This window comes from Spinacia oleracea, chromosome 4 (assembly GCF_020520425.1).
Source record: "Spinacia oleracea cultivar Varoflay chromosome 4, BTI_SOV_V1, whole genome shotgun sequence".
NCBI lineage: Eukaryota > Viridiplantae > Streptophyta > Magnoliopsida > Caryophyllales > Amaranthaceae > Spinacia > Spinacia oleracea.
The window spans coordinates 151,069,215-151,083,086 of NC_079490.1; positions in this window are offsets into that span (position 1 = coordinate 151,069,215).

The following is a 13,872-nucleotide window of genomic DNA, read 5'->3' on the forward strand; positions in this document are numbered from 1 at the left end:
AGATCAACAAGCTAGTCTTACTTGTTGAAAGTAACAAAAGATATGAACTATTGTTAGAACACCTAGACAATAGAGTTCAAAGCTGAAGAAAGATTTAAGACTTTATTATTTCACATGGTTTTGAGTGAATATGGATTTATTTACTCAAAGTGGTATAAGTTTGAATCTGTTTGGCTAGTTTAAATATTCATAGAAAAGTATAAAAACGTCCACTTGGCAAGAAATCATAAAGATCTAGGTTAGATCATGTTGATGATTACTTATACCAAGAATGATCATCAATGATTGTGTGTTGTAATTTCACAATCTAGCTCCATAAGATACGGTTTATCTAAATTGGAATAATCGAGGTCAATTAGCACTTGATTCGATCAATGATGAATCTTAAAGATTTTTCCTATAATTTCTAAACAAAATGCTCAACTACCACCAAACTAAACCAAATTCGTCAAAGCTATTGAAAAGTAATTTCAGAAAATCTTTTCAATAATATATATAGATATATGTTTCATTGTGATTTATTCAAATGAGACACAAGGGTATTGTTTCTACCACGTATTTTTGAGAACATAATGTTTGTTTGCTCGAAATAGTGTCCTTTTGGAGATTCGTTTCCAAAGTGACAAGTGGGAGAAAATAGACCTCGAAAGGTCTTCGAGGCGAACAACAAACATAAACGGAGATTCCGGAGGCTTTTCGAAGTTCTTCAGAAAATCCGAACGCTTATTCTTTAGAAGGACTTTAGAAGTGGCTTTAAATAATAAACTTCGCTTATTCTTTAGAAGGACTTTAGAAGTGGTTTTAAAGAATAGACATCTCTTAGAAGACTTTACAAGTGCTTCAAGGAGAACATAATATTCAAAGGACTTTCAAGTGTCTATTGATATTCTATTGTTTGATGTTCTATACCCAAGTAGGCTTAGAGTTCAAGTCACTGAAGCTATGAGATTCTTCTATTAGATAATGAAGAAACCTACAACTTACAATTAAACTATTATCATGTAAATTAAGAGTTTGTGACGTGTAAGAAAGCTATGACGAAACCCAGATTCCCTAAAATGGTTAGAGGCCATATATAGACTCAAATGTTTTAGATGGTTAAAGGCCATAAAACAGAATCAATGTTTTGATGACAAAATTGAAAATTTGTTGATTTGCAAGAATAAGTTCACACCTATTGGTTGCAAATTGGTTTTAAGGATGAAACTATCAAACATGGAAGTGTGTTGTCACACAAATCTAGATTAGTTGCCAAAGGTTACAAGAAAATTCACGACGTGGATTATGTTGAAACCTCATGATAATCGTAATGCTCAAGTCTATTAATCAAGCAATGATTGCATATTGGTACATATGGCAATTGGATGACAAAACGTATTCCTCAATAAAATGTTGGAAGAAACTATGTACATGGAATGTCATAGAATTTGTGGATCCAAATAATGCTTAAATGAATGCTAGCTTATGAAATTCGGGTATGGATTTAAGCAAGCAATTGGGAATTGGAACTGTATTTTAGTGAAGCTAATAAGTATTTTAGTTTCATAATATGTACATGATTCTTATAGATATATAAGAAGTTCAGTGGGAGTACATAAAACTTAATTGGTCCTATGTGTATCGCACACATATCTCTCTATTGTGAAATGACATTCAAATGCTAGTGACTTAGATTTGAAATTATTCATCAATGGTGGACCAAGGTGAAACTTAGTGCATACTGGGTACTAAGATCTATTTACAAATATCTTATATTATTATTTTGCATTAAGTAATGGCATTTACTAAATCAAACACGAAAGACTCCATTGGAGACATTCGACTCATGGGAATAAATCTAAGTAATAGATGTTTGAACTATGTATAAGCATTTACTAAGTTAAACATCAAAGAGTCTGAATGAGATTCTCAACCTATATTATATGTCAAAGAATTTAGCTGGATTTAGTATCTACTGAAAGTAGATGAGCTAAAGTTACATGAATAGAATTCAATTGGGAATTATTCTGCAAAAGAATTTATCATGTATAATATAATATGAGGATCGCCAAAAACATATCGTATGACTTTAGGCATGACGAACATATACCAATCTCTATTGATCTAAGTGAAGATCAACTAGATTGAGATCAAGAAAAACTTATGGTACTTGAAAATGTATATAGGAATGGTTCTTAATTCAAGGAAATAAAGATATGCTAAATATTGGAGCTACACGCATAAACACTGGCAAAGGATCAAGCAAGATCCCTTTGGAGTTAACCATTGGCAAGAACGAGCTATACGCATCGTTGTTTGAAATGGCAACAGGATTGCAGACCATGAGTTGTTGCGTGGGAAAATAAAATATTAATTTCTATGTTCTAAGATACAGATGGAAAGTCATCCACATATATGTGAACTGATTGGATAAGTGAAATCCAAACAAAGCATCACTAGCAACCTATACAGTTGAAGTAAAAGTAATTATTGCCTAAGAAGCAAGGAAACAGAGTTTTTTAAGTTAATAGTTCTTCACTGAACTTGGGTAGATCACATGTCTGCTGACTTGATGGTTCTTTATTGCAAAATGCGTAGAACCACTATTGAAGCAAGAAAGGCTAGATCGCAAAATAAACATACTCAAAAGATCTTATCATCCTATCTCGAAAGGAATTCGATGAAAAGGGTATTAAGATTGGCAAAGCATGATAACTAAACCTATGCAACAAGTGAGAAACAACACTCACATTGTGGCACTGGAAATCAAGCATAGTTTTGAATTCCATTAGTTGTTTTAAAGATGGGTTAGGGGCCCATGGTTGTAAAACATTGGGCCGGGTTGAGCATTTATCATATATGAAATGTATTTTCATATTCCATTTAATCTTGGTTTAGTATTAAATGATGAGTCCTTTCAATTTGACAATATATATTCAAGATAGACTGTTAGGACCAGTCCTGTGACTAAGAAATGTCTATCAAGTGAACTTGAATATAAAAGTTTGAAAATGGTCCCTGGTCGAAAGTTTTCTATAAATGTGGACGCATAGAAAACGCTAGACGACTAGAATGCAAGATGAGTAGTAGTTCAGTTTCTTGAACTATGTGGATATGGCAATGTCACAATCATTTGCATAGATACTTACTTGAGAATATTGGACAGACCTATGAAATTTTACTGTAAGAGATGAAAATTTGTCATAAGTAAATTTCATTACATTATTAAACACTAATCCTCAATACCTGAGTGATTTGAGATTACTTGTTTGACAACTGGTTAATTTTAAATTGTCAAGCATCGCATCGTAAAAGGAGACTATAACGGCAACGCTCAGGTAATCACCTATCAAACGAAGTCTAACCTCAAGATCACAAGATTAGGATTGTCCTCCCATAAATTGGGATGAGATGCCGAAAGTTGTACAAGGCCACTTGGAGAGCTAGAAACTGAAAAATGCATGGTCGTGCTCAGATGAATCATAGGCTATGATTATTTTTTTATTTGATCAGTTGAACTCTGAAACCGAGAAATACCTCTGGACATATAAGGATGACTACTCTTACCTTATGTTCATGAGCATGCATCAAACGACAAATGAATTAGGAAATGCACACTTGTTCCTAGGGACAAGTGGGAGACTGATGGAAATAATGCCCTTGATCCAAGTATGCATTTAATTCTAAGTCTAATAAATGCGGTTCAGTATTAATTAACATGTTAATAATTCAGTGAGATCAAGTGAACTGAATACCTAGCTAGAGCCCGCTTCAGTTCAAGTGGAATTAATAATATTAATCCACAACTTACTCTTGATTGAACCTATAGGGTCACAAAAATAGTACGTGAACGGATCAATTATTCATTAAGTACTCCATTTATGATCATTCGGAAACGACGGATCTCGGTTCTAGTGGGAGCTGAAATCGTCAAAAGGCAAAATAAAGAATACTCCGGAAATAAAGATATTACCGAAAACGAAAATATAGTTCATGACGGAAATATAAATATTATCCAAGTCGTAGATGTTGCCGGAAACGGAAACATGGATCGTATCGGAAAAATATTATCGGAACTAGAAATATTGCCGAAATCGGAAATATAGTCGGAAACGGAAATATTACCGGAATCAGAAATATTGTCGGAAAAGGAAATTATTTCCGGAATCGGAAACGATAACGGAAACGTAAATATTTGTTCAAAACGAAAATGGATTCCGGAATCGGAAAACGAATCGGAAGCTCGACGAGCGATAAGCCGACAAGCTGTGAGGGGGTCGAAAAAGCACGAGGCTAATGCGTGACCTCGTCCCTCGTGGGTGTGACGATTCTTTTTATTCAATCAAGTGTAATTGGATTTCCTGTGAGTTTACACCCAATTGACTAGTAATATAGGAGTCGCCATTCAGTTTTAACGACAATGAGAAAAACTGACAAAACCCGGTTATCGTGACATAAAGGGAGTGCAATTATGTTTGAGCACGACGGCTGTAGGTTCCCTTGTGATCCCTGGTGTGGGGATCTCTCAACATACACCCGCAAGGTAGAGATTGAGGGTTCGGGGGACTGTAACTACCGAGAGGAGTACTTCGCTCGTCGATAACTCCAAAGGCAGGATATCCTTACTAGCTCAACATAAATAATTGAAGGGACATGCGTTAACTATTAAACTAATCTGAGTTGATTTTAACAATATGCAACACATAGTACTAGATCGAGCGCTATTATCTGAGTTAGATTGTTTTAAGGGACCTAGCATGATAATCCAATTTCCCAAAAATATCATATTTATTAAGCGTGATCGAACAATCAGATTTTAGTTAGTTTAACAGTTCATAAAAGGGCGAGGAAAGCAATTAAACCATGGAAAAGGGACACATTACGACGCACCCTTGAGAGGTGCGTCACGGTTCTCAGAAAACTAACCACTTTGACTTTGCTATTTCTCCTTTTATTTAACGAATCTCAAATTATGGGACGGGATACGTTCTGTTCGATTTATGGATCGATTGCGACAGAACGCGTGAACAATTTCGCAGCGTGAGGCTTAGGCTAAGGGTTGGAGTCAATACTCAGAATATAATTGTGTGTTGTGTGTGTCCTTTTCACGTCGAACGTAGGGGTCTATTTATAGGAAAAAGTGGCGTAGAAAGATAGTTTTTCAGGAATTTGAATACGAAACGGATTAAGAAAAGAATCCGTCCCAGGTATTTTTGGCGCCCAGCTCTGGGCGTCAAAGATTTCGGCGCCCAGGGCTGGGCGTTGAAAATAGGGTCTGGCAGAATTCTTTGTCAGATTGGACTCTAGAGTACGGAGTTCATTAAGAGACTTAATCCGAGTTATTTGGTGCGTATCAATTTACAACGGAATGCGTTTGGGCCCTTTACGAACTCTAGGTTCGTTATGACTTTAATTAATATGTTAACTCTTTTATCAAACTACGATAGGAATAGAATTCCTTTTACAATTTCTATCTCTTTTAGGATTTATTTTGGAGTGCAACACCTAATTCTGACAGGTTTCTATCTTTTTATTCTTACTACTTTTAGCAACTACCCTTTACGGCAGTTACTATTTTTAGCAGGTTTCCATAAATAGCAGGTTTCGGGTGAAATGAAAAGGGGAATTGAGATTCGTTATTTTATAGGAGATGCGTTGTCAAGTGGAGATTTACGTTTTCATCATCGAACCTTCCCTTTCGGGAATGGGGACAAAAGTAGGTGTCTACAGTTAGCCCCCACTTTGACTGAGTCTTGGAATAAGACGATGGTCAAAGTATTAGATGGAGTGCGTCGCACAAGCCATGGTGACCTATTTTGGCGAGGGTCTCACGAGCCCCCGAGTGATAACATTTGACTTAAGGGTCATCACTTGAAGTGTCGACATGTCCCTCACGTGTCATCGGGATTTGTCAACGAATAGTATAGAAACTTCCTCACTTTGTCATTGGAAGGATCTAAAGGTGCGCAGAAACTCCCTCACTTTGTCATTGGGAGTAGCTACAGAGTTTTTCGAAATCAAAGCTATAAAGTGTAATTGGGCCTGGCCAAGCCCAGTCACGAGGTAAAAATATTTTTAAAGATTCTCATTTTTAGGGTTAGCTAAACGAGAAAACCCCCTTGTTTTTATGGGACGTAAAACGAAGGAAAATCCAACACATCGCTCTTTTTTGGAAAAACGGAAAACCAATCCTTTAATTTTAGGAAAAAGGGAAAACCAGTCCTTTAATTTTTGGAAAAAGGGAAAACCAGAAAAAGTTATCGCTGCAGCGACTAAGGACCTGCACGGTTAGTGATGCAGACCCCGCCGGCTAAAGATGGCGAGCCTGTCCGCTAAGGGTGGACACCCCGTCCGATAGAAGTGGACGAATCTGTTTTTGAAATTTGAAAATAAGGACCTACGCGGTTTGTGACGTAGACCCCGCCGGCTAAAGATGGCGAACCTGTCCGCTAAGGGTGGACACCCCGTCCGATAGAAGTGGACGAATCTATTTTGAAATTTGTTTGTGCTTTTTGAAAATAAGGACCTACGTGGTTTGTGACGTAGACCCCATCGCTGAAGATGGCGAACCTGTCCGCTAAGGGTGGACGTCCCTGAATTCGTTTTTTTTTAATTTGGAAATCGCGTGGTTCGATCTTGCCTGATTGAGGTGGGCAAGCCCCTATTTCATTTTTTTTCTTGTGATTTCTTTTGAGAATTTCTTTTTATTCATTCTTGTAGGAGCGAATTCTTCCGAGGGATGCTCGGATTTAGTTGCAACCTGAATGTGGGTTCACAATGTGTTTAGATGGACCATAGTCTCGTGGTCATCACCTTTTCATGGTTTTGAGCTAGTCTTTTCGGCTCAATTTTGCCACTACCTGGGTCCTTGATTAGGGGACTATGTATAAGTATCAACGGCGACCTTTGTCTTGAGGTCGTAATCCGGTTTTATCTTTTGAGGTTATCCAAACACGGGACTTCGTACAGTGTAGTCTGGGAATATTGTTTTAACTTTGCACACTCTCTTTTGAAATATATATTTTCTTTCGAGCCACCAAGCACTCGTGCTTGGCGGTTAGTTCTTGTCAAAGAGGATCTTTGGGGATACGTATTTTGTAATGTCCTTGATTGTGTTTGGGATTGTGCTCGTAAGTGCGAGCGATCTTTGTAGTGGTGTGCTACTCTTGACAAAGTCGTGAGGTGCGACTTTCAGTAAGGAAATCGGCAATTTTCGAGTCGAATGGATGCGGCAGGGCCCACTAGAAGTTAGGGCCTTTTTTTTTTAGCCTGGGTTCATTTTCGGCGCCCAGGCCTGGGCGTTAAAATAATTCACGCCCAGGTGGGGCGTTGAAAGTGTTGTTTGGGCTGGTCTTTTGATGACACAGTTGGCCTCTTGTTCATTCGTTTATTTCACTTGGAAGTTCTATGTATTCTCTTCTCTTTTGTTTTTTCTTTATTTTTAGAACGTGATGATTTTCTTGAGAAGTCGTGGCCGATTGGTGGACTACGGTGCTTGTCGCTTTTGGGCGATTATTTTAAGGAACTGTTGCTCTTAAGGCGTACAGTTATTGCGATAGTTGGGCGAGTCTATATGGCCCGAGGAACATACCTTGAGGCGTAAGACTTTGACCGCTCTGGTTGTTGCATATTTTTCCTTTTGGACGTGTTTGTGAATGTTCGATACTTAGAATGATGATATATATGTGCGAACGAGCGTTCATAGAATGGCCGTTGTGTGCGGTCCATTAATCAGTTTGCTTGAATCATTTTTTTTAGCAATGAATGATTTTGAATAGTTTGCTTAGAAGCTTGATAGGGTTCAGGCCCATTCATGAAGTGGGCTCAAACATCGTACCCTTCTTGATCGTTCAAACACTTGCTTCGAGTTTTTTTATTTTGCTATGTTCGTTTCGTAGCTTGGAGCCCCCAAGTATGCATGTTGGGATGCTTCCTTTTGGCGTACGATTTTTGTAGGTTCTTTCGAAAAAGATGCCTTGGGGTTCCGCTCGTGTAGGTGCGAGCTATCCCTTTCGTGGTAGGTAATATTTTGCTACCTTTAATCCTTAATGTAGAAGTCGTGTGGCTTGCATTTTGAATTTGGGCGATAAGTAGTCTTTGCCTCTTTTACACATGCTCTTTGGTCATGCCCGCATTAGTGCAATATGCCTTACTCTCTTCTTTTAGACTTGTACCGTGGGATGGTTGAACTTATGGTGCGACGTAGGCTTGTGTGGCCTAACAGCGTGTCTTAGAACATTCCTCCAGGCGTTGGGATATCATTATTATTTTTGCATTGGAGTACTTCATCATGCCTCGTTCAGGTGTTTGAACAAGTGTAGCACCTTCTGCGTGGGTTTACACGGCTTATTACTTCGTTCGATAAGAGGATTCATAGGTGTTTCTTTTTTTTTTTTTTATCTGGGCAAAACTTGGCTAGCAGAAAGATTCAGCGCCCAGGCTGGGGCGTTAAAGATATCGGCGCCCAGCTCTGGGCGTTGAAAATGATTTCTGAGTATATTTTGACAGTTCTTATCCTTGATTTGTTTTCTTTCTCTTTTGCTTTGGAACGAGGTAGACTGTGTAACGGGTGCTTGTAGGGCGAGCGTTATGTGCAGTAGTTTGATCGGAGTTTTGGTGACTCGCGATTTTCAGTTACCCTTGTTAGTGGGGTGACTTTATATATTCTAAGTAGCGCTTAGAATTTGGGAGGGGTTGTAGCCATTCTAAGGATCGTTTTACGCGATTAAAGCTTAAGATTGTGCCCCTATGACATATGTATAGCATTAGCGTCGAGAATTCGTGATGAAATCGTCATTTCGAGCATTTTTAGAGTGTTTTTCTCAAGCCTCCAACTGTAGCTACGGGATTGGCTTGGTGCTATAATGTCTTGCATACGTTTTTGTGCATTCATAGTGACATGGATCATGAATAGTTTGAACCAGACTCGTTTTGTTATGTTATGATACATATGATATTACATAAATCATGCGGAAACAACCATTAACCCAGGATTACATATTATTTACACATAATCATATAGCATAATTTAGATGCATACTCTTTGTTGCGTGCCCTCCCTAGCTGCGCCCGAACCGAACAAGAACAAGTCTTTAGGACTCTAAGTGTCGTCCCTCCGTAGATAGTCCACAGCACGTCCGGATCCGCCTTAAGATTGACCAACTAGAATCGCCCTTAAGGTACTAGAATTTTCGGCACTTTTGAGCAAGATGTGTGATTGAACTTTTCTCTCAAAAACTCACTTTGAATACTTTGAAACTCGTTATAAATTGTGAACCCAGGCCACATATTTATAGGGGTATGAAAAGGGAATTGGAATCCTATTCAGATACAAATTAATTAAACCTAGAATCCTACAAGAACTCTAATTAATTAATTTATCAAATAGAATTAGGAATTTAATCATTAACCGAACTCTGCATGCTTTAGGAATCGTGCATGAACACAAACACTTACGCACACACACACGGCAGCCACGATGGGCCGCCCATGCGCGTGCGTGCGAGCAGCAGCCCACGCAGCGAGGCCTACGCGAGCTACAAGCCCACGTAGCTCCTGCGCGCGCTGCGCGCGCTGTGCGCGCTGCCATGGCCTGCTGGGCCTGGCCTTGCGCTGGGCCTGGCGTGGCCTTGGCTGTTCATGTGGCGCGCTTGGCTTGCTGGGCGATGGCCTGGCTTCGTGCTGGGCCCTCGTCCGGCAGGCCTCGTCCGATGCTTATTCGTACGATACGCTTCCGATTAAATTTCCGATTCCGGAATTCATTTCCGATACGAACAATATTTAATATTTCCGATTCCGGAATTAATATCCGTTTCGAACAAATATTTAATATTTCCGTTTCCGGAATTATTTTCCGATTCCGATAATATTTCCGATTCTGACAATATTTCCGTTTTCGGCAATATTTCCGATTCTGGCAATATTTCCATTTCCGATAATATTTTCCGATACGTACCATGTTTCCGTTTCCGGCAACATCTACGACTTGGGTAATATTTATATTTCCGATACGATCCATATTTCCGTTTCCGGTAATATCATCGTTTCCGGAGTATTCATTTCTTGCCTGTGACGATCTCAGCTCCCACTGAAACCAAGATCCGTCGATTCCGAATATTCATAGATGGAGTATTTAATGCCATTAAATACTTGATCCGTTTACGTACTATTTGTGTGACCCTACGGGTTTAGTCAAGAGTAAGCTGTGGATTAATATCATTAATTCCACTTGAACTGAAGCGGCCTCTAGCTAGGCATTCAGCTCACTTGATCTCACTGAATTATTAACTTGTTAATTAATACTGAACCGCATTTATTAGACTTATCATAGAATGCATACTTGGACCAAGGGCATTATTTCCTTCAGTCTCCCACTTGTCCTTAGGGACAAGTGTGCATTTCCTAATTCCTTTGTCGCTCGATGCTTGCTCTTGAACATAAGGTAAGAGTTGTCATCCTTATTATGTCCAGAGGTGTTCCTCGGTTTCAGAGTTCAACTGATCAAATAAACAGATAATCATAGCCTATGATTCATCCGAGCACGGCCATGCATTTCACAGTTTCTAGCTCTCCGAGTGGCCTTGTACAACTTTTAAGCATCTCATCCCGATTTATGGGAGGACAATCCCAATCTTGCGATCTTGAGATTAGACTTCGTTTGATAGGTGATTACCTGAGCGTTGCCTTTATAGCCTCCTTTTACGGTGCGACGGTTGGTCAACGTCAAAGCAACCAGTTCTCAAACAAGTAATCTCAAATCACTCAGGTATTGAGGATTTAGTGTCTAATAATTTTATGAAATTTACTTATGACAGACTTTCATCTCTTACAGTAAAGTTTCATAAGTCTTGTCCGATACTAGTCTTCCCAAAGTAAGTATCTATGCAAATGATTATGACATTGCCATGTCCATATAGTTCAAGAAACAAAACTACTAGTCATCTTGCATTCTAATCGTCTAACGTTTTCTATGCGTCCAATTTTATAGAAAACTCCGATTAGGGACCATTTTCAACCTTTGACATTCAAGTTCACTTGATAGACATTTCTTAGTCACAGGACTGGTCCTGACAGTCTATCTTGAATATATCGTCAAATTGAAGGGACTCATCATTTAATAAACCACAAATTAAATGGAAAAATGAATTCTTTTCATTTATTGTGAATGATTAACCAATAATGTTTTACAAAGATTTAAACTCTAAAACTTTAAAACATTAAACAGAGACATCAAAGCCATTCTCCAATATGCTTGATTCCCATAGCTGCAGTGTGCGAGTTGTGCTTCGCTTGCGGCAGAGGTTTAGTTAATGGATCTGATATTTTGTCATCAGTTCCAATCTTCCTTATCTCGACTTCTTTTCTTTCAACGAACTCTCGTAGAAGGTGAAATCTACGAAGTACATGCTTGACTCTCTGGTGGTGTCTAGGCTCTTTTGCCTGTGCAATAGCTCCGTTATTGTCACAATATAGGGCTATTGGTCCTTTAATGGAGGGGACTACACCAAGTTCACCTATGAACTTCCTTAGCCATATAGCTTCCTTTGCTGCTTCATGTGCAGCAATGTACTCCGCTTCAGTTGTAGAATCCGCAATGGTGCTTTGCTTAGCACTTTTCCAGCTTACTGCTCCTCCGTTAAGGCAGAAGACAAACCCAGACTGTGATCTGAAATCATCTTTGTCGGTTTGGAAACTTGCGTCCGTATAGCCTTTAACAATTAATTCATCATCTCCACCATAGACCAGGAAGTCATCTTTGTGCCTTTTCAGGTACTTCAGAATATTCTTGGCAGCAGTCCAATGCGCCTCTCCTGGGTCTGACTGGTATCTGCTCGTAGCACTGAGTGCGTACGCAACATCCGGGCGTGTACATATCATAGCATACATTATTGAACCAATCAATGATGCATATGGAATCCCATTCATTCGTCTACGCTCATCAAGTGTTTTTGGGCACTGAGTCTTGCTTAGAGTCATTCCATGAGACATGGGTAGGTAGCCTCGCTTGGAGTCCGCCATCTTGAACCTATCAAGCACCTTATTGATATAAGTGCTTTGACTAAGTCCAATCATCCTTTTAGATCTATCTCTGTAAATCTTGATGCCCAATATGTACTGTGCTTCTCCTAGATCCTTCATCGAAAAACATTTCCCAAGCCAAATCTTGACAGAGTTCAACATAGGAATGTCATTTCCGATAAGTAATATGTCGTCGACATATAATACTAGGAAAGCAATTTTGCTCCCACTGACCTTCTTGTATACACAAGATTCGTCTGCGTTCTTGATGAAACCAAAGTCACTGACTGCTTCATCAAAACGTATATTCCAGCTCCTGGATGCCTGCTTCAATCCGTAGATTGACTTCTTTAGCTTGCATACCTTTTTAGCATTCTTTGGATCCTCAAAACCTTCAGGTTGTGTCATAAACACAGTTTCTATTAAAACGCCGTTTAAGAAAGCAGTTTTGACATCCATCTGCCATATTTCGTAATCGTAATATGCAGCGATTGCTAACATTATCCGAATAGACTTTAGCATTGCAACTGGTGAAAAGGTTTCATCGTAATCCACACCGTGGACTTGCCTGTAACCTTTTGCAACCAATCTAGCTTTGAAAACTTCAAGTTTCCCATCCTTGTCCTTTTTCAGTTTGAAAACCCATTTGCTTCCAATGGCTTGGTAGCCATCTGGCAAATCGACCAAATCCCATACTTGGTTTTCAGACATGGAGTCTAATTCAGATTGCATGGCTTCTTGCCATTGCTTGGAGCTAGGGCTCGTCATAGCTTGTTTGTAAGTCGCAGGTTCATCACTTTCAAGTAACAGAACGTCATAGCTCTCGTTCGTCAAAATACCTAAGTACCTTTCCGGTTGAGATCTATATCTTTGCGATCTACGCGGGGTAACATTTCTAGATTGACCATGATTCTCACCAGATTCTTCTAAAGATCTCTGAGTTTCATCCTGAATGTCATCTTGAGCATTCTCTAGAGTTTGTTGTTCGACTCGAATTTCTTCGAGGTCTACTTTTCTCCCACTTGTCATTTTGGAAATGTGATCTTTCTCCAAAAAGACACCATCTCGAGCAACAAACACCTTGTTCTCAGATGTATTGTAGAAGTAATACCCCTTTGTTTCCTTTGGATAGCCCACAAGGATACATTTGTCAGATTTTGGATGAAGTTTGTCTGAAATTAATCGTTTGACGTATACTTCACATCCCCAAATCTTAAGAAAAGACACATTTGGAGGCTTTCCAAACCATAATTCGTATGGAGTCTTTTCGACAGCTTTAGACGGAGCTCTATTTATAGTGAGTGCAGCTGTATTTAGTGCATGTCCCCAAAATTCTAATGGAAGTTCGGCCTGACCCATCATTAACCTGACCATGTCTAGCAAGGTTCTGTTCCTCCGTTCCGACACACCGTTCCATTGTGGTGTTCCAGGAGGAGTCAACTCTGATAGAATTCCACATTCTTTCAGATGGTCATCAAATTCATAGCTCAGATATTCACCGCCTCTATCAGACCGCAGTGCCTTAATCTTCTTGCCTAATTGATTCTCTACTTCACTCTGAAATTCCTTGAATTTGTCAAAGGATTCAGACTTATGCTTCATTAGGTAGACATAACCATACCTACTGAAGTCATCAGTGAAAGTGATAAAGTAGCTGAAACCACCTCTAGCATTTGTACTCATTGGTCCACATACATCTGTATGGATTAAACCCAATAGTTCATTTCCTCTTTCTCCAACTTTAGAGAAAGGTTGCTTTGTCATTTTGCCAAGTAAACATGATTCGCATTTACCATAATCCTCTAAGTCAAATGGTTCTAGAATTCCTTCCTTTTGAAGTCTTTCTAAGCGTTTCAAGTTTATATGGCCTAATCG